The sequence below is a fragment of the Macaca thibetana genome, chromosome 2 (assembly GCF_024542745.1).
Source record: "Macaca thibetana thibetana isolate TM-01 chromosome 2, ASM2454274v1, whole genome shotgun sequence".
NCBI classification, from domain to species: Eukaryota; Metazoa; Chordata; class Mammalia; order Primates; family Cercopithecidae; genus Macaca; species Macaca thibetana.
The window spans coordinates 14668537-14690314 of NC_065579.1; the positions used below are offsets into that span (position 1 = coordinate 14668537).

Genomic DNA, 21778 nt, shown 5'->3' on the forward strand with positions numbered 1-21778 from the left:
TGATTTTTTGTTTTGTTTTGTTTTGTTTTGAGACAGAGTCTCGCTCTGGTTGCCCAGGCGGGATCTCGGCTCACTGCAAGCTCCGCCTCCCGGGTTCAAGCCATTCTCCTGCCTCAGCCTCCTGAGTAGCTGGGACTACAGGTGCCCGCCACCACACCCAGCTAATTTTTTTGTATTTTTAGTAGAGGCAGGGTTTCATTGTGTTAGCCAGGATGGTCTCGATCTTCTGACCTCGTGATCCACCCGCCTTGACCTCCCAAAGTGCTGGGATTACAGGCGTGACCCACCACACCCAGCCCCACTGAATATTCTTATAACAAATAGCTACATCTTTGACAAATCTACAATTATTTCATAGTAGGCAATTTTATACATGACTTTAATATGAAATTGCTAAGTATAGAAAGTCATTGTTTATTTGAAAATACACTAGTTGCTTAAATAGCAGTGTTTAAACTATTATTACAATGGTAATCTACAGTAGAACAGGGAAACAAGATTTTTTTACTTTATACGGACCAGATTTTCAGTATTCAAATTTACCTGCATTCATTCATGCAACAGATATCTGAGTACCTCCCTTCAAGGACACAGTAAAGCACATAACTATAATACCGTGTGGTTAGTGCTACAATAGAAACGCTACAATGATAGGAGCTGGGGCCGGGGAGTTGCAAATAAGGTGTAATCATCAGACGCTTCCTAGAAAAAGAGGTGATGCTTAAACCTAGTCTAAAGGCAGCATGTGTCTGAGATACATTGGGGGTTATAGAGTGAGCAGAGAAGAGAAGCAAAAGTAGAAAGGCAGCGATGTATAAAATGGCAAGAAGCATTAGGGCATGTCACTGGAACTTTATAAACCACAGTTTATTTTCATAAATTTAAAAAATCTCCCTCCCCTCTCCTTTAAAAATATCTTCAGCAAAAACAGCCATGAGTGGTGGCACATACCTGTGGTCCCAGATACTCAGAAGGCGGAGTCAAGAGGATCACTTGAGCCCTGGAGTTTGAAGCCAGCCTGTGAGATTTTAGTGAGATTTTAGTGAGACCCCATCTCTAAAATACAAAAGAAAAAAAAAATCTGTGCATCCTTGCAAGCAAGCAAACTTGGATATAGATTTTCTTTTAGTGGTTACTATTTCAAAAGTTCTTCTTAAAGTTATACTGTTGAATTTCCTTTTTCAAACTGAACATAGCACTTTGTGTCTCCCCAACTGGCCACTGTCACACAACTTGGTTTGACTAGAACATGAGATAGTGGGGAGCGGCCCAAGATGGACTAACAGATATTCTAAGATATATATTCTATGATATAGTCTGTCAGCTAAGGAGTCCCCCTGAAGACTTCAGCAGAATAATGCAATTAGAATTAACATCTCAAACACTTCAATTTTACATCATTTGAAAACCAGAAGTGAGATGGTTTAGGCTCCAGTTTTTTACATATTGGCCTCTGCTACGAACCTGGTTCTGATGTCCTTCATTCACTTATTAAATATTTGAGCCCCTACCTGCTGTGCATCTGACACCCCTACAGTCTGCGTGCTATAAATATGTAGTTGTGGATCTGGTGATAGGAGAAATGTGTTAATGTGTCCTCAGAAATTAGAGTTGTATGCTAGGGGCTGGCCTGTTACTCAGGGTAGGAAAGCGCCCAGGGATGCTGCTTTTTGCAAACCATGCTGACCAGCATGCTTTGTGCAGCTCTGGTCTCCCCACATTCATTCAATGTTAATGTCAGACTCGTAGGGCTGTATTTTTCCCCTTAAGAAAGTGTAAATCTGTTATTTATTGGAAGTGAATGCAAAGAGAGATTGCCTGACAGTTTTGCTAGTTTTAGTCTAAAGCCACATTTACAATAATTTTCATCAAAGTTTAGGTCAGAGTAGAGATGTAAAATCAAAGTTAGATTTTATCAATAAAGCAAAAAAATGGGCTTTTTCTTCTCCATCTTCCCAAAGCAGTGGTTCTCAACTGCCGGTAACTTTTGCCTGCTGGAAGACATTTGGCAGTATCTGGAGACATTTTTGATTGTCTCAATTTGGATGTGGAGGTACTGTTACCATCTAGTGGGTACAGGCCAAGGAAGGTGCCAAACCTACAATACACAGGACAGCCCTCCACAGCAAAAAATTATCTGACCTCAAATGTCAACAATGCACAAGTTGAGAAACCTCACCCTAAAGCAAAGGAATTCCCATAGATAGGTCCTAAGATAGCCCTGGTTAAAAGCACTGAATCAGTTTTTATTTCTTACTTTGTCTAGAGATATGTTCTCACTTTGTCACATAGGCTGGAGTGCAGTGGCACAATCAGTTCACTGTAACCTAAACTCCTGGGTTCAAGCAGTCCTCCCACCTCAGCCTCCTGAGTAGCTAGGACTATGGGCACACACCACCATGTCCAGCTAATTTTTGTTTTGAATGTTTATTTTTTGTAGAGATGGCATATCACTGTTTCCCAGGCTGGTCTTGAACTCCTGGCTTCAAGCAATCATCTGTTCTCTGCCTCCCAAAGTGCGGGATTACAGGTATGAGCTGTCACACCTGGCCTGAATCAGTTCTTTACACTGATAAATAGAAAGGTGAACAATTTAGAGATCGCTTCTAGCTGATTGATTTTAGGATAAATTCTCTCATTTTTAATACATGATGAACTCACATGTCAAATATTCAACACAAATCATTGATCCTTAACCCAGCCCAAACTGTCACTGCTAATTGTCTATAGCTTATTCGATTTTGAAGTTTCTGCTTAATGCGAGGCTAGTCCCTCAAATTTTGGTCTCATAAAAGTGATTTTTATTTCAAAAAACTGATATTTGGCCCCATAGGTGAGAATTTCCTTACAGTGAGGTTTACTCCAGGCACATCAGCAGCGGTGAATGACTTTGGGGTTGGCTGGGCAGTATTAAACATTAGATTGTCATTCATATATTGTATGCTTATGCTTATATGAAGTACCTAGAGTAGTCAAAGTCATAAAAACAGAAAAGAAAATGGTGGCCTATGGCCATACCACCCTGAACAGGCCCGATCCCATCAGATCTCAGAAGCTAGGCAGGTTTGGGCCTGTTTAGTACTTGGATGTGAGAAAATAGGATGGTGGTTGCCAGGGGCTGGGGGCAGGGGGAAAGGAGAAGGTATTTAGTAGGCACAGGGTTTCTGTTTGGGATGATAAGAGGTCTGGAGATGGATAGCAATAATGGTCGCACAACATTGTGCATGCGCTTAATACCACTGAACCAAACACTTAACAATGATTAAGATGATAAATTTTGTTATGTGTATTTCTCCACAGTTAAAAACAATAAAATAACTTGATAGTCATTAAAGTAAGTTCAAAGCCAGGTACAGTGGCTCACACCTGTAATCACACCACTTTGGGAGGCCAAGGTGGAAGGATAGCTTGAGGTCAGGAGTTAGAGACCAGCCTGGCCAACATGGTGAAACCCTGTCTGTACTAAAAATAAAACACAAAAATTCGCCAGCCATGGTGGCGCAGGCCTGTAATCCCGTCCACTCTGGAGGCTAGAGTACAAGAATGACTTGAGCCCCTGGAGGCAGAGGCTGCAGTGAGCCAAGATCGTGCTACTGCACTCCAGCCTGGACGACACACTAAGACTCGACACAGTAAGACTTGATCTCAAAAAAAATAAAAAATAAACAATAACCGCACCTGTAGTCCCAGCTACTTGGGAGGCTGAGGAAGTAGGATCACTTGAGCCCAGGAGTTTGAAGCTGCAGTTAGCAAAGATTGAGCCACTGCACTTCTGGTGACAGCAAGACCCTGTCTAAAAAAACAAAATTTTTTAAAAATCTTAAATGAGGTCAAAATATGAAAGTGATTAGAACCCTGTTTACTACGTAACCTAATTACTATGAATGATTATATGTAAGGATGTTGAGACAGAATATATAGAATATCTACATAAATGATTTTATATGCATATGAACACAGTAGGCAAATTGAAGCAACTTTTTAAAAAAGCAGCTGTGTTGAGAGTGTTTGCCCGCAGGAATCGTGAGATTTCTGTCTATGATTCCTCTCTCACTTTCTCTCTGCTTACCTTGTTCCTAATGTCAATTTCACTGATTCTGACTTTGTCACTGAGGTCTTTGTTTTTCTAAATTTGGCACATATAATCAGACCCATTTTGTCTAAACCGTACCTCCTTTAAGGTTCGTACCATAGGCAGATCTACCACCTCCCTCTCATTATCACCCTTGCATTCTGCTGTTGCATCAAGGACTTAGCATCTGGCCCACAAGTTTCCCTGTCTCCCCAAGGGAGGTAGAGCAGAGTGATTAAGAGAATGAGTTATGTATTGGAACTACTCAAGTAGAAATCACTATTTCCACCACTTGGACAAGTTTACTTAACCTCTGAAAACATTTGAGTTTTTCATCTACAGAACTGCAGAAACAATACCACTTATCATATAAGATTGGTCGTGATGACTGAAATAATGTCTCTCTCTTGAGCACAGCCTTGTATCCGCAAGTGATGGCCTTGAGGACTATAGTCTTAATGGATAGTGGTAGCTGTCCAACTGACATCCCTGACTGCTGCTGCCTTCCTTCAAGCTCAGTTATTTCCCTAGCCCTGGCCCTGAACTGTTCTACCTTAACGATCATAAACCCAGCATTTAATTTGCCAATTGCAGGCTTTAATTTTTTAATTGTGATAAAAAAATACATAACATTAAATTTGTCATCTTAACCATTTTTAAGTGTAAAGTTCAAGTGTTAAGTATATTTACATTGTTGTGCAACAGATCTCTAGAACTTTTTTATCTTAGAATACACTTATATAAAACACTGATTTGGCTGGGTGTGGTGGTTCATGCCTGTAATCCCAGCACTTTGGGACACCGGAGCAGGCCGATCATGAGGTCAGGAGTTCAAGACCAGCCTGACCAACGTGGTGAAACCCCGTCTCTACTAAAAATACAAAAATTAGCTGGGCATGGTGGCACATGCCTGTAATCCCAGCTACTCAGGAGGCTGAGGCAGGAGAATCGCTTGAATCTGGGAGGCAGAGTTTACAGTGAGCCAAGATCATGCCACTGCACTGCGACCTGGGCGACAAAGCAAGACTCCGTCTCCAAAAAGAAAAGCACTGATTCCTCTTTCCTGCTTCCCTCAGTCCTTGGCAACTACTTTTCAACTTTGTTTCCATGATTTTTGACTACTTTAGATACTACATAAAACTGGAATCATATAGTATTTGTCCTTTTGGGACTGGCTTATTTCACCTAACCATAATTTCTTCAAAGGTTCATTCATATTGTAGAGCCCGTGACAGGAATTTCTTCTTTTTTAAGGCTGCATAATAGTTCCACTGCATGTATTTATCACATTTTCTTTATCCATTCATCCATTGATGAATATTTAGATTGCTTTCACCTCTTGGCTATTGTGAGTAATGCCACACAGGCATTTGTTGTTGTTTTAACCATTTATGTGTTTCCGGCACTGTGAACAATACTTGGAACATAGTAAGTACTTAATGATCATTTAATAAACGAATACAGGAATGAGTTCAGTGAGCCTTTAGAATATCCAAATCCTGGCAGGTCACAGTGGCTCACGCCTGTAATCCCAGCACTTTGGGAGGCTGAGGTGGGTGGATCACCTGAGGTCAGGAGTTCGAGACCAGCCTGGCCAACATGGCGAAACCCCGTCTCCACTAAAAATACAAAAAAATTAGCTGGGCGTGGTGGCACACACCTGTAATCCCAGCTACTCAGGAGGCTGAGGCACGAGAATTAGTTGAACGTGAGAGACAGAGGTTGCAGTGAGCTGAGATATCACACCATTGCACTCCAGGCTAGGCCACAGAGCAAGACTCTGTCTAAAATAAAAATAAAAATAAAAAAAGCTGACCAGGCACAGTGGCTCATGCCTGTAATCCCAACACTTTGGGAGGCCAAGGCAGGCAGATCACCTGAGGTCAGGAGTTCAAGACCAGCCTGGTCAACACAGTGAAACCCCATCTCTACTAAAAATACAAAAATTTGCCAGGCATGATGACGGGCGCCTGTAGTCCCAGCTACTTGGGAGGCTGAGGCAGGAGAATTGCTTGAACCTGGGAGACGGAGCTTGCAGTGAGCTGAGATCATGCCACTGCACTCCAGCCTGGGTGACAGAGCGAGACACCTCAAAAAAAAAAAAAAAAAAAAAAGCCAGTAGATATTGTCTAGAACAGAATACCAAATAAAATCACTAAGAGTTGAAAGCGACTCCTTTTTGAAAAGTAGCAATCTCATGAGCCAGGAGACTGGGACAGTTTTGTTAAAAGCCTAATGGTATTAATGGATATTCTGAAGGTTTCTAAGATTTTCCCCTCTTTGATTTTCTTTAAAAAATAGATAAATTACACAAGCACTTCCAGATGTATGCTGTTCATGATGACAAAAACAATAACCAAAAAAAATCAATGCATGTGTGAATAATATATGATTTTAAGTTTGGGAGAAGATGCAAGGATACATGCAAGATTGCAGACGTGCAATATGGAGGTGGAGTAGGAGGACTAAGGAAGAGATAAGAAAGAATGTTTGACACGTGGGATATATTAATAATTTCATTTATGTAAATACAGATTTGTATTTATGAAAGTCTTACCCTATGATATTGTTTGGCTGTGTCCCCACCCAAGTCTCATCTTGAATTGTAGCTCCTGCAATTGCCACATGTTGTGGGAGAGACCAAGTGGGAGATAAGTGAATCATGGAGATGGTTCCCCCGTACTGTTCTCGTGGTAGTGAATAAGTCTCATGAGATCTGATGGTTTTATAAGGGATTTCCCTTCACTTGGCTCTCATTCTCTCTTGTCTGCCACCATGTAAGACTTGCCTTTCGCCCTTTGCCATGATTGTGAGGCCTCCCCAGCCACATGAAACAGTGAGTCCATTAAACCTCTTTTTCTTTATAAATTACCCAGTCTCAGGTATGTCTTTGTCAGCAGCATGAAAACAGACTAATATACCCTACAAAAAATTAAGTAGGCATTCTAGTCTTTTCTTCTGCTTCCTTGATCCCTCGCCACTCCTCAGTCTACTTTTCCACAGTCAGCCTTTTTCCCTGCCTTCATGTTTAAACCAGTCATTATACATCACAAATGTCAGTCTTGAGTGTGTGATGTTTGGTCAAAGGAAAGTGATATTTCAGTTCAGAAAATCCCCTATCACATCAGTAACCCATTATGGTACAAATTTGATCAGATTGATTCTTGCTTCAGATTCCCAGATTTCAGCTTTTAACATCTTTCCTGCAAAAGAAAAAGCATTACTTTTGAAATTTCTGGTTTTAATGTCATGAAACATTTTGCTATTCCACAGAACAGCCGCATCAACATCACCCAGAAACTCATTAATACAGAATGCCAGACCCTACCTCAGACCTACTGAGAAAGAATCTGCATTTTTGACAATATTCCCAGGTGATTTATATGTACATTATTGTTTGTGATTCATATGCATATTAAAGTTTGAGCAGCAGTAATCTAGAGGTATTTATGATAACACAAATTTTAATATTGCATGATACTCTGATTTCAAAATATCTTTATTTTAGCAACTAACAAGCAGTTCATTGACTCCACTTTTAATGCTTCCAGTTAGCAGCTTCTTTTTTTCATTACACATCCCCATAGGAAATCTACATACAAATGTATTAACTGCAATAAGGGAATTCCAGTACTGCATCCCTAAGATTACAAACACTTTGTTAATGAAATTTCGTGTTGTATCAGCATGAAATACCAACTAGCCTGACTCAAGTTACCAATCCAGTTTATTCTTCTGAGAAATACATAATACAAATGTAATTGCATTCCGTTAAAAATATATACATTCAACCTGTACTTGGATGTCTATTCAAATGGCAAGCATTGTTCTTGGCACTAGGAATACAGCACTGAAAAAGCAAACAAAAATCTGTTCCCTCCTGGAATTCATATTCTGGTTAGAGACAAAAGATAAATAAGAAAAATATAACATACATGAGATAGTAGTAGATGTGCCTTGCACATGAGATAAAAACTAAAAAAAAGCAGGGAAGAGGGATTTTTTTTTTTTTTTTTTTTTTTTTTGAGATGGAGTTTTGCTCTTGTTGTCCTGGCTGGAGTGCAATGGTGCAATCTCGGCTCATTGCAACCTCCACCTCCTGGATTCAAGCGATTCTCCTGCCTCAGCCTCCCGAGTAGCTGGGATTACAGGCGCCGCCACCATGCCCAGCTAATGTTTTGTATTTTTTAGTAGAGATAGGGTTTCACCACATTGGCCAGGCTGGTCTCAAACTCCTTACCTCAGGTGATCCAGCCACCTCAGCCTCACAAAGTGCTGGGATTACAGGCGTGTCACCATGCCTGGCTCAGGAAGGGGGATTTTTTTAAAGGAAGAGGCATAATGGGATCTTATGAAGGCTGGTCAGTGAAGACCTCACTGAAAGGGATATTGAGCAAAGACGTGAAGGAAGTGGAGTGTGACAGGCAGAATAACAGCTCCCCAACAACGTCCATATCCTAATGCATGGAACCTATGAATATGTTACCTTACATAGCAAAAGAGACTTTGCAGATGCAATCGAATTAAGGACCTTGAGAAGGAGAGATTATCCTGGATTATCCTTACAAGTGAAAGAGAAGCAGGAGAGTAATTACAGGGATCCTTACAAGTGAAAAGAGGCAGCCAGGAGAGTCAGAGAAGAACATGAGATGGCAGAAATAGAGACTGTGATAATGCAGACATGGAGGCCGCTTCTGGAAGATGAAAAAGGCAAGGAAGTCAATTCTCCCCTACAGCCTCCAGAAGGAAGGCAGCCCCTCCAACATCTTGACTCTAGCCCTTTAAAACTAATTGTGGGCCAGTGTGGTGGCTAATGCCTTTTTTTTTTTTTTTTTTTTAAGTGGGATGGCTTTTATCACCATTTCAATGGAGGAAGTATAACATAGGGCTATAGAGTGAGACTGTCTAGGTTCAAACACTGACTTGAACTTGGGTAAACAGTCTGGCAGTTCCTTAAAAGGGTAAGCAGGCCGGGTGTGGTGGCTCACGCCTGTAATCCCAGCACTTTGGGAGACCAAGGTGGGTGGATCATAAGGTCAGGAGATGGAGACCATCCTGGCTAACATGGTGAAACCCTGTCTCTACTAAAAATACAAAAAATTATCCAGGCATGATGGTGGGGACTGTAATCCCAGCTACTCAGGAGGCTGAGGCAAGAGAATCACTTGAACCCGGGAGGTGGAGGTTGCAGTGAGCCAAGATCGTGCCACTGCACTCCAGCCTGAGCAACAGAGCGAGGGGCAACAGAGCGAGACTCTGTCTCAAAAAAAGGGTTAAGCATTCCCACATGACGCAGCAATTCTCCTCCTAGGTATATATGTAAGAGAATGAAAAACGTTTACACAAAAGCTTCTACATACATAGTCATAGCAGCATTATTCTTTTTTTTAACCCTCCCTAGTCACAGCTAGTAGGTATTATTCTTAATAGCCAAAAGGTGAAAAAGTGAAAACAACCCAAATACATCAACTGATGAATGGATTAAACAGCATATTGTATATCCATACAATGGAAAAAATTTTCAACCATAAAAAGGGATGAAGGCAGCCATAAAAAAGGATGAGTTCATGTCCTTTGCAGGGACATGGATACAGCTGGAAGCCATCATTCTCAGCAAACTATCACAAGGACAGAAAATCAAACACTGCATGTTCTCACTCATAGGTGGGAATTGAACAATGAGATCACTTGGACATAGGGCAGGAAACATCACACACCGGGGCCTGTCAGGGATTGGGGGAGGGGGGAGGGATAGCATTAGGAGAAATACCTAATGTAAATGATGAGTTGATAGGTGCAGCAAACCAACATGGCACATGTATACCTATGTATCAAACCTGCATGTTGGGCACATGTACCCTAGAACTTAAAGTACAGTTAAAAAAAGGGATGAAGTACTGATACATGGTATAACATGTATAAATTTTGAATGCATAAATGAAAGAAAATATAATAAGCCAAACTCAAAAGGCCATATATTATACTGTTAAAGTTTGCAGAATAAAAATGAAGTCACTAATACTGAAAAGCACCATGACAAATAGACTGGGAAAGGCCATGTAGAGAAGGTTTGCATGCCTGATAATGAAAGCTATCGAAAAGACTGCAAAAACCACTACCTTGCACAAAGGCCATTGCAACCTTATACAAAAAATACTTCAGCAAGGACATTTGCCCAGCAACTGCCTTATTGTTTATCTTTGTAGCCAAGAATAACTATTTCAAAACAATTATGTAATCCTCCTCATTTTCTTCCTTTAAGAATCTTTGTCAGCCAGGTACGGTGGCCCATGCCTATAATCCCAGCACTTTGGGAAGCCGAGGAAGGTGGATCACCTGAGGTTAGGAGTTCGAGACCAGCCTGGCCAATATGGTGAAACCCCATCTCTACTAAAAATACAAAATAAATAAATAAATAAAATAGCCAGCTATGGTGGCAGTTGCCTGTAATCCTAGCTACTCAGGAGGCTAAGGCAGGAGAATCACTTGAACCCTGGAGGTGGAGGTTGCAGAGAGCCAAAATCACACCACTGCACTCCAGCCTGGGTGACAGAGTGAGACTCTGTCTCGAAAAAAAAAGAAAGAAAAAAAGGCTTTATCTTCCTTCCCTTACCTCCCTAAATGTGCACATAGTTTACTATGGCATGTGTATTTTCATTGCAATACTCTATTCCCAAAATAAATACCCTTTCTTTTAGAGAGCCTCTCTGTTTGTTATTTAGGTTGAAATATATGGTGTCTGAAAAGGGACCCGAAAAAGATCATTCTTGGAAGGAATCAGTGATATTTGGAACTGGCATATGTTATACAGTTCACCTTTTATTCCTTGGTGAGTTTTCTCTCAGGCTGAGCCTTTCTTTTTTTGTTAGAGGCTTTTTAATGTTATTTGGGATCTGATTTGGATTAAGCCATCTAAATAAAGGACTCTGCATACCTCCTGGGATGGTACAAGGCCTTTTAGCTTTTCAAATAAGTCCTTTCTGGTATAAAGACCTATGTCTTTCTGGACTGAGAACAGTGGTTTCTACAGAATTCATATTCCATTTGTGAGGCATGTGTTTTCTGATGAATGTACTTTCCGTTTGGTCTGTGCACCTAGTTTAATATTTTGTTTGATCTGCATGCCTGTGGTTAAAATTTTTGTGATTATTCTTATCTGATTTTTTTTATTTGGTTTGACTTTTTTCCCTTGCTTATTTCTGAAAATTGCCCAAGAGCAAAAATAAACATTCTAAATGGCAGGTGCAGGATGGATAATTAAAAGCCACTAGTGCAGTCGCCACCATCTAAAACACCAGTTTAAACTCCTGACATTCTCTGGCAAGATTTATAAGATTTTCATTGCTCTCAAGAGATTATTAAGAAATAAAATGGGATTCTCAAACATTAAAGTATGCCAGATTTTCTAGGTGGCTACATATTATGGCCTGTTCTTATGCACATTTTTATTTTTTAATTTATATATATATATATATATATATAATTTTTTTTTTTGAGACAGAGTTTTGCTCTTGTCACCCAGGCTAGAGTGCAATGGCACAATCCCAGCTCACTGCAACCTTCGCCTCCTGGGTTCAAGTCATTCTCCTGCCTCAGCCTCCCGAGTAGCTGGGATTACAGGCATGTACCACCATGCCTGGCTAAGTTTTGTGTTTTTAGTAGACACAGGGTTTCACCATGTTGACAAGGCTGGTCTTGAACTCCTGGCTTCAAGTGATCCGCCTGCTTTGGCCTCCTAAAGTGCTGGGATTACTGGCGTGAACCACCACGCCCAACACTTATGCACATTTATAAACTGATGGGCAAAATTACATGAAAGAAGATTCAGAGCTGAAATGGTCATTTTTTGAAAAACCTGAAACTATACATTAACATGTAGAGTGTTCTAAACTCTTTGTCTATTTTTTTCTGCCTACTTTAAGTCAGCTGACTTTTCTACTGTGTTGAGATAAAACTCATTGCATATGCCATTCCAGCCAAGATATAAAATAGAAAAGTTTTAAGGACTTTTAAATTAATGGCTTTACAAGTTACAATAGCTCCATGGTAACCAATAACCTAGACACCTTTTAGGTTTGCCTAACTAATAACTGTATATGGTGATGGAACACTTAATTGAAAAATTAGTTATCTAAAAGAAAAAGAACTACTAAAATGTTTATAACAGGCTCTCAGATCAAACAGGTCAAAATCTTGAGCTCAGAGTAATGATATAGGGTAACTCTCCAACATAGTTTTTTTTTCTGCCACATAGAGGCCAAAATGAAAAAGCAGAAAGTCCAAGCATGTCGTCAATGTCTAAGTCATGATAAATGGTTATGAAAGGGGAATACATCAAAGGAATTTTGTGTATTATCAAGTTGGCTATAATTAGAAGGGAATTATTTATAAGTCTTTCTAAAGATTAAACTTTATAAGTTTATTTTATTTTTTAAACTGACATATAGTAGTCTGGGCATGGTGGCTTATGCCTGTAATCCCAGCACCTTGGGAGGTCTCTAAAATAAAAATAGAAAAAATTAGCCAGGCAGAGTGGGACACACCTGTAGTCCCAGCTACTCAGGGGGCTGAGGTGGGAAGATTTCGTAAGCCTGCAAAATCAAGGCTGCAGTGAGCTGTGATTGTAACACTGCACTCCAGCCTGGGTGAGAGAGCCAGACCCTGTTGGGGGAAAAAAAAAGAGAGACATGTAATAATTGTATATATTTATGAGGTACATAGTGATGTTTCAATACATATAATGTATAATGATCTGATCAGTGTAAGTAGCAGAGCTACCATTTCAAACATTTATCATTTCTTTACGTTAGGAACCTTCAATATCCTCCTTCTAGTAATTTGAAACTATATATTGTTAACTATAGTCATCCTAGAGTGGTATAGAACACTGGAACATATTCCTCCTATCTAGCCATAATTTTGTATTTTTTAACAAATCTTTCCCTATCCCCGCACCCCGCCATTTCCGCTACTCTTCCCAACCTCCATATCCTCTATTCTACCTTTTACTTCTATGAGATCAAGTATTTTTAGCTTCCACATGTGAGTAAGAACATGCAGTGTTTAGCTTTCTGTTCCTGGCTTTTTTCACTTAACATAATGTCCTCCAGTTCTGTCCATGTTATTGCAAATGACAGGATTTCATTATTTTAATGACTGAAGAGTGTTCCATTATGTATATATACCACATTTTATTTATCCGTTCATCTGTTGTTGAACACAGGTTGATTCCATATCTTGGCTCCTGTGAATGCTGCCGCACTAAACATGGAAGTGCAGATGTCTCTTTAATATATACTGATTTCCTTTCCTTTGGATGAGTACCCCATAGTGGGATTGCTAGATCATATGGTAGCTGTATTTGTATTTTCTTAAGAAGTCTTCATACTGTCCTCTGTAGTGGCTGTTCTAGTTTACATTCCCACCAGTGGCGTGTAAGAGTTCCCTGGGAATGCATATACACTGTCAATGGGAATGTAAATTAGTTCAGCCACTGTGGAAAACAGTATGGAGGTTTTACAGAGAACTAAAAACAGAACTATCATTCAACCCAGCAATCTCTTTACCGGGTATATACCCAAAGGAAAGCAAATTGTTCTGCTAAAAAGACACATGGTCATATGTTCATCACAGCACTAATCACAATAGCAAAGGCATGGAATCAAACTAGGTGCCTGTCAAAAGTGGATTGAATAAAGAAAATTTGGTACATATATACCATGGGATACAACACAGCCATAAAAAAGAATGAAATCATGTCCTTTGCAGCAATACAGATGGAGCTGGAGACTATTATCCTAAGCTAACTAATACAGGAACAAACCAAATACCACATGTTCTCTCTTATAAGTGGGAGCTATGGGGTGGGGCACAGTGGCTCCATGCCTGTAATCCCAGCACCTTAGGAGACCAAGATGGGCAGATCACTTGAGGCCAGGAGTTTGAGACCAGCCTGGCCAACATGGTGAAACCCTGTCTCTACTAAACGTGCCCCCTCCAAAATTAGCTGGGTGTGGTGGTGCACGCTTGTAGTCCCAGCTTCTCATGAGGTTGAGGCAGGAGAATTGCTTGAACCCAGGAGGTGAAGGTTACACTCCAGCCTGAGTGATGGAGTGAGCCTCTGTCTCAAGAAAAAAAAAAAAAGCAGGAGCTAAACATTGAGTACACATAGACATAAAGATAAGAACGATAGACACTGGGGACTACTAGAAAGGGGAGGAATAAACAGAAACCATTTGGAATTGTGATTTTTGTATAGAATGAGAGGTGGGGGGTCTAATTTCTTTCTTTTGCATATAGATATCCAGTTTTCCAGAGCCACTTATTGAAGATACTGTCCTTCCCCTACTGAGTATTCTTGATGCCTTTGTAAAAAATGAGTTGGCTCTAGATACATGGATCAATTTACAGGATCTCTGTTCTGTACCACTGACCTATGTGTCTTTTTTTTTTTTTTTTTTTTTTTTTTTTTTTTTGAGACAGAGTCTTACTCTGTCACCAGGCTGGAGTGCAGGGATGTGATCTTGGCTCACTGCAACCTCCGCCTCCTGGGTTCAAGCAATTCTTCTGCCTCAGCCTCCCGAGTAGCTGGGATTACAGGCACACGCCACCACGCCCAGCTAATTTTTGTATTTTTAGTAGAGATGGGGTTTCACCATGTTGGCCAGGATGGTCTCAATCTCCTGACCTCATGATCTGCCCACCTCAGCCTCCCAAAGTGCTGGGATTACAGGCGTGAGCCATCACACCCAGCCTATGTGTCTATTTTTATGCCAGTACCATGCTGCTTTGGTTACTATAGCTTTGTAGTATCTTTTAAAGTCTAGTAATGTGATGCCTCCAGCTTTGTTCTTTTTGCTCAGGATTGCTTTGGCTATCTAGGGTCTTTTGTGATTCCATACAATTGTTTTTCTTTTTTCTTTTTTTTTTGAGACAGAGTCTTGCTCTGTCACTAGGCTGGAGTGCAGTGGCACGATCTTGGCTCACTGCAACCTCTGACTCCCTGGTTCAAGCGATTCTTCTGCCTCAGCCTCCCAAGTAGCTGGGATTACAGGCACACGCCACCATGCGCAGCTAAGTTTTGTATTTTCAGTAGAGATGGGGTTTCACCATGTGGCCAGGATGGTCTTGATCTCCTGACCTTATGATCCGCCTGCCTTGGCCTCCCAAACTGCTGGGATTACAGGTGTGAGCCACTGTGTGTGCCTGGCCCCATACAAATTTTAATATTTTTTTCTATTTATGTGAAGAATGTAATTGATATTTTGATAGGGATTGCATTGAATCTGTAGAATGCTCTGGGTCATAAATATTGAGATTTTTAAATATATATATATATTTTTAAGAGACAGGGTCTCACTCTGTCATCTGGCCTGGAGTGCAGTGGTATGATCATGACTCACTGCAGCCTTGAACTGCTGTGCTCCAGTGGTCCTCCTGCCTCAGCCTCCTGAGTAGCTGGGACTACAGGTGCATACTACTATGTCTGGCTATTTTTTATTTTTATTATTTATTTGTTTGTTTGTTTATTTATTTTTTGAGATGGAATCTTGTTCTGTTGCCCAGGCGATCTCCGCTCACTGCAAGCTCTGCCTCCTGGGTTCAAGCAATTCTCTGCCTCAGTCTCCCTATTAGCTGGGATTACAGGCACCTACGATCATGCCTAGCTAATTTTTTTTGTATTTTTAGTAGAGACGGGGTTTCACCATCTTGGCCAGGCTGGTTTTGAACTCCTGATCTCATGATCCACCCGCCTCAGCCTCCCAAAGCACTGGGATTACAGGCGTGAGCTACCACACACGGCCATATCTGGCTATTTTTTAAAAATTGTTTTGCAGAGATAGGATCTCACTATATTGCTCAGGCTAAGGTTAAGTTTTTACATTGAAAACACACTCATACAAAACTTATTTATTTATTTATGAAATGGAGTCTTGCTCTGTCACCCAGGCTGGAGTGCAGTTGTGCCATCTTGGCTCACTACAGCCTCCACCTCCTGGGTTCTAGTGATTCTTCTGCCTCAGCCTCCAGACTAGCTGGGATTACAGGAGCATGTGACCACATCTGGCTAATTTTTTTTTTATTTAGTAGAGACAGGGTTTCACTATTTTGGCCAAGCTGGTCTCGAACTCCTGACCTTGTGATCTGCCCGCCTCAGCCTCCCAAAGTTCTGGGATTACAAGCATGAGCTACTGTGCCCCATCCACTCATGTAACATTTAAAAATTTCATCTCCTGTGTTAGAACAACAAGGTTTTCTTTTTTTTTTTTTTTTTTTTTTGGAGACAGAGTTTCACTCTGTCACCCAGACTGGATTGCAGTGGCTCGATCTCAGCTCACTGCAACCTCTGCCTCCCTGGTTCAAATGATTCTCCTGCCTCAGCCTCCTAAGTAGCTGGGATTACAGGTGTGCGCCACCAGGCCCGGCTAATTTTTGTATTTTTAGTAGAGCAGGGGTTTCACCATGTTGGTCAGGCTGGTCTCAAACTCCCGACCTCGTGATCCACCTACCTTGGCCTCCCAAAGTGCTGGGATTACAGGTGTAAGCCACCACACCCGGCCTCAGAATCACAAGGTTTTCTTAAAGTATTCATTTGTTCTTAGTAATATTGCTAGTGGTTTTGATTTTGCTTCTAAAATGTTTCTTTAACAGCCATCTTCTAAAAACTGTAGACGGTTTCTATTTCTGCCACATTTCTTCCTGAGATCTATTTATTTTTCTTAGTTTCAGGTTGGAAATGCTCTATTTTTCATTCAGAATAGTAATTTCATTTCTTGAGGTAAAATTTTTCTATTTGAAACCTCTCAGAAGTTCAACTTTTGTGTACCTCACTCCGCAGGATTTTCAGGTCAGACATCATTGCCTTCTTTTTTCTCCTTTATAAAAGATGTATCTTTTTGCTTGGCTGGGGTGATAACTTTCTCCTTCAAACTTTTCGTCAATTTCAGCAACTTTTTTTTTTTTTTTTTTCTGGTTCTCACTCTGTTGTTATGACCTGAGGTTGAAATGTTTATCATAAAGGCCTAGAAAAGTAAAGTTTTCTTCAGTATAACTTGATTCTGTACTCACAGCTCTTCTTGCTGTGTCTGAATTGTTCCATGTAACCAAGAAACTTCCCATGCTGTTACCAACAGGCATGTATTGCCCTGCTCAAGGTACCAGTTTTCTTGTTTATATTTCTCTATATAGTATATACTCACAACTCTGGACACGCTCTTCTTGTGTATGATTAATTTCAAGCACCCATTTCATTAGTTTGACTTCCAGTTTATATAAATGGGCTTTCTATAATGAGAAGCAATCACACTGCAGAAATTAAAAATATATATATTTCTGGTAACTGGCCTAAGAACAACAACAACAAAGATTTTATGTTTTAACAACATAATTCCTGTGTTGTCTTTATTAGATCTTTGATTATTTAGAAAAACTGGGCTTAGGCCGGGCGTGGTGGCTCAAGCCTGTAATCCCAGCACTTTGGGAGGCCGAGACGGGCGGATCACGAGGTCAGGAGATCGAGACCATCCTGGCTAACACGGTGAAACCCCGTCTCTACTAAAAAATACAAAAAACTAGCCGGGCGAGGTGGCCGGCGCCTGTAGTCCCAGCTACTCGGGAGGCTGAGGCAGGAGAATGGCGTAAACCCGGGAGGCGGAGCTTGCAGTGAGCCGAGATCGCGCCACTGCACTCCAGCCTGGGTGACAGAGCCAGACTCCGTCTCAAAAAAAAAAAAAAAAAAAAAAAAAGAAAAACTGGGCTTTGAAGGGGTTGAGATATTTACATCCATGTAACTTTCTGTATTGTTTCTGAGAATTCTTGATATCATTCTGCTTAAATGAATGACAATTATTTTACAGTGACCTGAGAGTCTGTTTTTATCAAGTGTTTTGAACCTCTTGATATCTTTAGTAGGCTCTGCCCACCAAATCAAAATCCTAAATTAAGTCTTTTTGACCTGAGGTTAACTCTGAGATTTTTCAGTTGGGCCCCTGGAGAGCATCAAAAAAATGTATCTCTCATCTTGTAGAGATATAAATGATTGGGCTTATTTGGTAAATTATATGAGAGGCATTATCAAATGATAAGTGATACTATGTATGGGTATGTTATTGATATATTTCTAAATTATATAAATTCATAGAAACCAAATGTTATCAGCCATAATTTTAATGTTACATCTTTTATAAAGTTATATTTGTATAGATATTATTAATGTGAATATCTAAAGGTTATATGAAATTTATAAAAGACTCGTGGTCCTGTCATAGTTCTGGTTGTTATCATAAAATGCTACCTGTAATAAAAATAACTCGACTTCCTTATCAATTGAGAACTTTCATCAGATTTTTAACTTTAAATATTCTGAGTTTCTGTCATCCACAGTTATTATTTGAATTATTCTCTAAAAGCATTTGTGATTAGCTATAGTCCAAAATTGCTTTTCATGAAGAAGACATGGATAAATACTCTTGGACACAGATTGCTAATAATTTTAGGATCAATGGAATAAATCATAATTTTCAGAGCTCTAATAAAGAAACTGATGGGTTAATGAAATTGCTAATGAAGGTCAAGCAAAACAAAAAATTACATGAAGTTAAGTAATTGATTAAATAATGTTTTATGACTTTTATTTAAAACATTGTTGATTCTTTACTTCAATGTTTTGAGTTCCAGATTTAAGGACATTGTTTTCTCATAAGCTATTTATAGTTTACAACAATTTGGTAAAATATACTTTTGTTTTCTTTTGGTTTGGTTTGAGTTTTTTTGAGATAGGGTCCCACTCTGTTACTCAGGCTAGAGTGCAATTGCACAATCACAGCTCACTGCAACTTCCATCGCCTGGACTCAAGCCATCCTCTGACCTCAGTCTCCTGAGTACCTGGGACTACAGGCACAGGCCACAACAGCTGGCTTTTTTTTCTTTTGTAGAGATGGCATTTTGTGATGATGCCCATGCTGGTTTTGAACTTCTAAGTTCAAGCAGTCTGCCCACCTCGGCCTCCCAAAGTGCTGGGATTACAGGTGTGAGCTACTGCTCTAGGCCCAATTTGGTAAACTATATTTTGTGAACAAAGGTAGAAGCATTTGCTTTGTCTCTGTACATGTTTACTCCAAAATTCAGAAAGAATTCATGAGTTTTTTTTTAGATGCAGTCTTGTTTTGTCATACAGTCTGGAGTGTGATGGGGCAATCTTGGCTCACTGCAACCTCCACCTCCCATGTTCAAGCGATTCTCTTGCCTCAGCCTCCTGAGTAGCTGGGATTACAGGTGCCTGCCTCCACACCCGGCTAATTTTTGTATTTTTAGTAGAGACGGAGTTTCACCATGTTGGTCAGGCTGGTCTCGAACTCCTGACCTCAAGCAATACACCCGCTTTGGCCTCCCAAAGTGCTAGGACTACAGGCATGAGTCACCGCGCCTGGCCTATTTATGAGTATTTTTAATTTATGACAATATGATTTAAATAAGTTCAACAAAAATATATTCTCTCTCTTCTTTTTTCTTTTAATGAGACAGGGTCTCTCACTCTGTCATCCAAGCTGGAGTGCAGTGGCATGGTCTCAGCTCACTGCAACCTCGACCTCCCAGGTTCAAGCAATCCTCCCACCTCAGCCTCCCAAGTAGCTGGGACTACAGGTGTGCACCCCCCACACCTGGCTTATTTATTATTATTATTATTATTATTATTATTATTTGTATTTTTTTGTAGAGACAGCTTTTCACCAAGTTGCCCAGACTGGTCTCAAGCCCCTGAGCTCAAGCAGTCCACCTGCTTTGGCTTCCCAAAGTGTTAGGATTACAGGTGTGAGCCACTACGCCTGGCCTTTTGTCTCTTTAGAAGCAGAAAACAGCTGGATAGGTTGGTGATACTGAGAGGTGACAATGTGCTAGCAGCCCTCACTCTCAGTGCCTCCTCGGCCTGGGCGTCCACTCTGGCAGCGCTTTGAGCAGCCCTTCAGCCCGCCGCCGCACCCTGGGAGACCCTCTCTGGGCTGGCTGAGGCCAGAGCCTCCTCCCTCTGCTTGCCGGGAGGTGTGGAGGGAGAGGCGCGGGCGGGAACCGGGGCTGCGAGGGCGGGAACCAGGGTTGCACGCTGCGCTCGCAGGCCAGTGTGAGTTCCCGCGGGCGCGGGCTCGAGGGGCCCCGCACACGGAGTGACCAGCTGGCTCCGGCTCAGGGCAGTGAGGGGCTTAGCACCCGGGCCAGCAGCTTCGGAGGTTGCGCTGGGTCCCCGCGCAGTGCTGGCCCGCCGGCGCTGCTCTCAAGTTCTCCCAGGGTTTAGCTGCTTCCCTACGGGGCAGGGCTCGGGACCCGCAGCCCGCCATGACTGAGCTCCCCGCCTGTGGTGGGCTCCAGTGCGGCCTGAGCCTCCCCGACGGGCGCCCGCCCCTGCTCCGTGGCGCCGGGTCCCATTGACAGCCCAAGGGCTGAGAAGTGCAGGCGCCGCTGGAGACTGCCAGGCAGCTCCACCTGCAGCCCTGGTGCAGGACCCACTGGGTGAAGCCAGCTGGGCTCCTGAACTGGATGGGGACTTGGAGAACTTTTATATCTAGCGGGAGGATTGTAAATGCACCAGTCAGCACTCTGTGTCTAGCTCAAGGTTTGTAAACACACCAATTGGTACTCTGTATCTAGTTAACTCTGTATCTAGCTAACTAGTGCTCAGTGACTCAGTGACTCTACGTCTAGCTCAAGGATTGTAAACGCACCAATCAGCACTTTGTCAAAACAGACCAATCAGCTCTCTGTAAAGTAGACCAATCAGCTCTCTGTAAAATGGACCAATCAGCAGGATGTGGGTGGGGCAAGATAAGGGAATAAAAGCAGGCTGCCGGAGCTAGGCAGGGCAACTCCTTTGGGTTTTGTTTCATGTTGTAGGAGCGTTGATGCTTTGCTATTTGCAATAAATCTTGTTGCTGCTCACTCTTTGGTTCCAGGCTACCTTTATGAGCTGTCACACTCACCACGAAGGTCTGCACCATCACTCCCGAAGCCAGCCAGACCACGAGCCCACCGGGAAGAATGAACAACTCCTGACGCACTGCCTTTGAGAGCTGTAATACTCACCACGAAGGTCTGCAGCTTCACTTCTGATAGCAAGACCCCAAACCCACCAGAAGGAAGAAGCTCCAGACGCATCTGAACATCTGAAGGAACAAACTCCGGACACGCCATCTTTAAGAACTGTAACACTCACTTTGAGGGTCCACGGCTTCCTTCTTGAAGTCAGTGAGACCAACAACCCACCAATTCTGGACACAATATTACCAAAGCTTGGATTGAAATGTTATATTTAAGAATGTGCATTAAATGTTTGGCTTCAAGAATTCCCAGCCTTGGAGGAGTGAGTAAAAATTGTTACTTCCTGGAAAGTTGAAGAATCTTCACATTGTAAGTAAAATCTAAAGTCTGCCTTGGTTGGGTTTCCTAACCTCTAGAGGTTTTTAAAATCTGAGATCTCTATATGACCAATGTAGAGAAAGAAAGTTACGTTTCTAAGGAAAAATTATAATACATCTGTTATTAGATTATAGCCCTATGCATTGTTTTCAAGTTCTGATTATTCACCTCTAGACTGGACTAGAGCCTGAATTTTCCTACTTTCCACTTGGCTACAACTCGACTAAAAACAAAAGCTGCTCTGTTCCTAAAGCCCTATAAGATGAAGCTAGATGAAGTTTAAGGAATTAGTCTCATGC

At 41.5% G+C, this 21778-nt stretch overlaps 1 long non-coding RNA gene across 1 annotated transcript; it reads left to right on the forward strand.

The window, feature by feature from the left end:
- Positions 1 to 1711: 1711 nt before the first annotated feature.
- Positions 1712 to 21512, forward strand: LOC126948049 (uncharacterized). The gene is made up of 3 exons (XR_007723323.1): positions 1712 to 2530; positions 7346 to 7446; positions 21017 to 21512. It is a non-coding gene; the product is annotated as an uncharacterized LOC126948049 (long non-coding RNA).
- Positions 21513 to 21778: the final 266 nt, after the last annotated feature.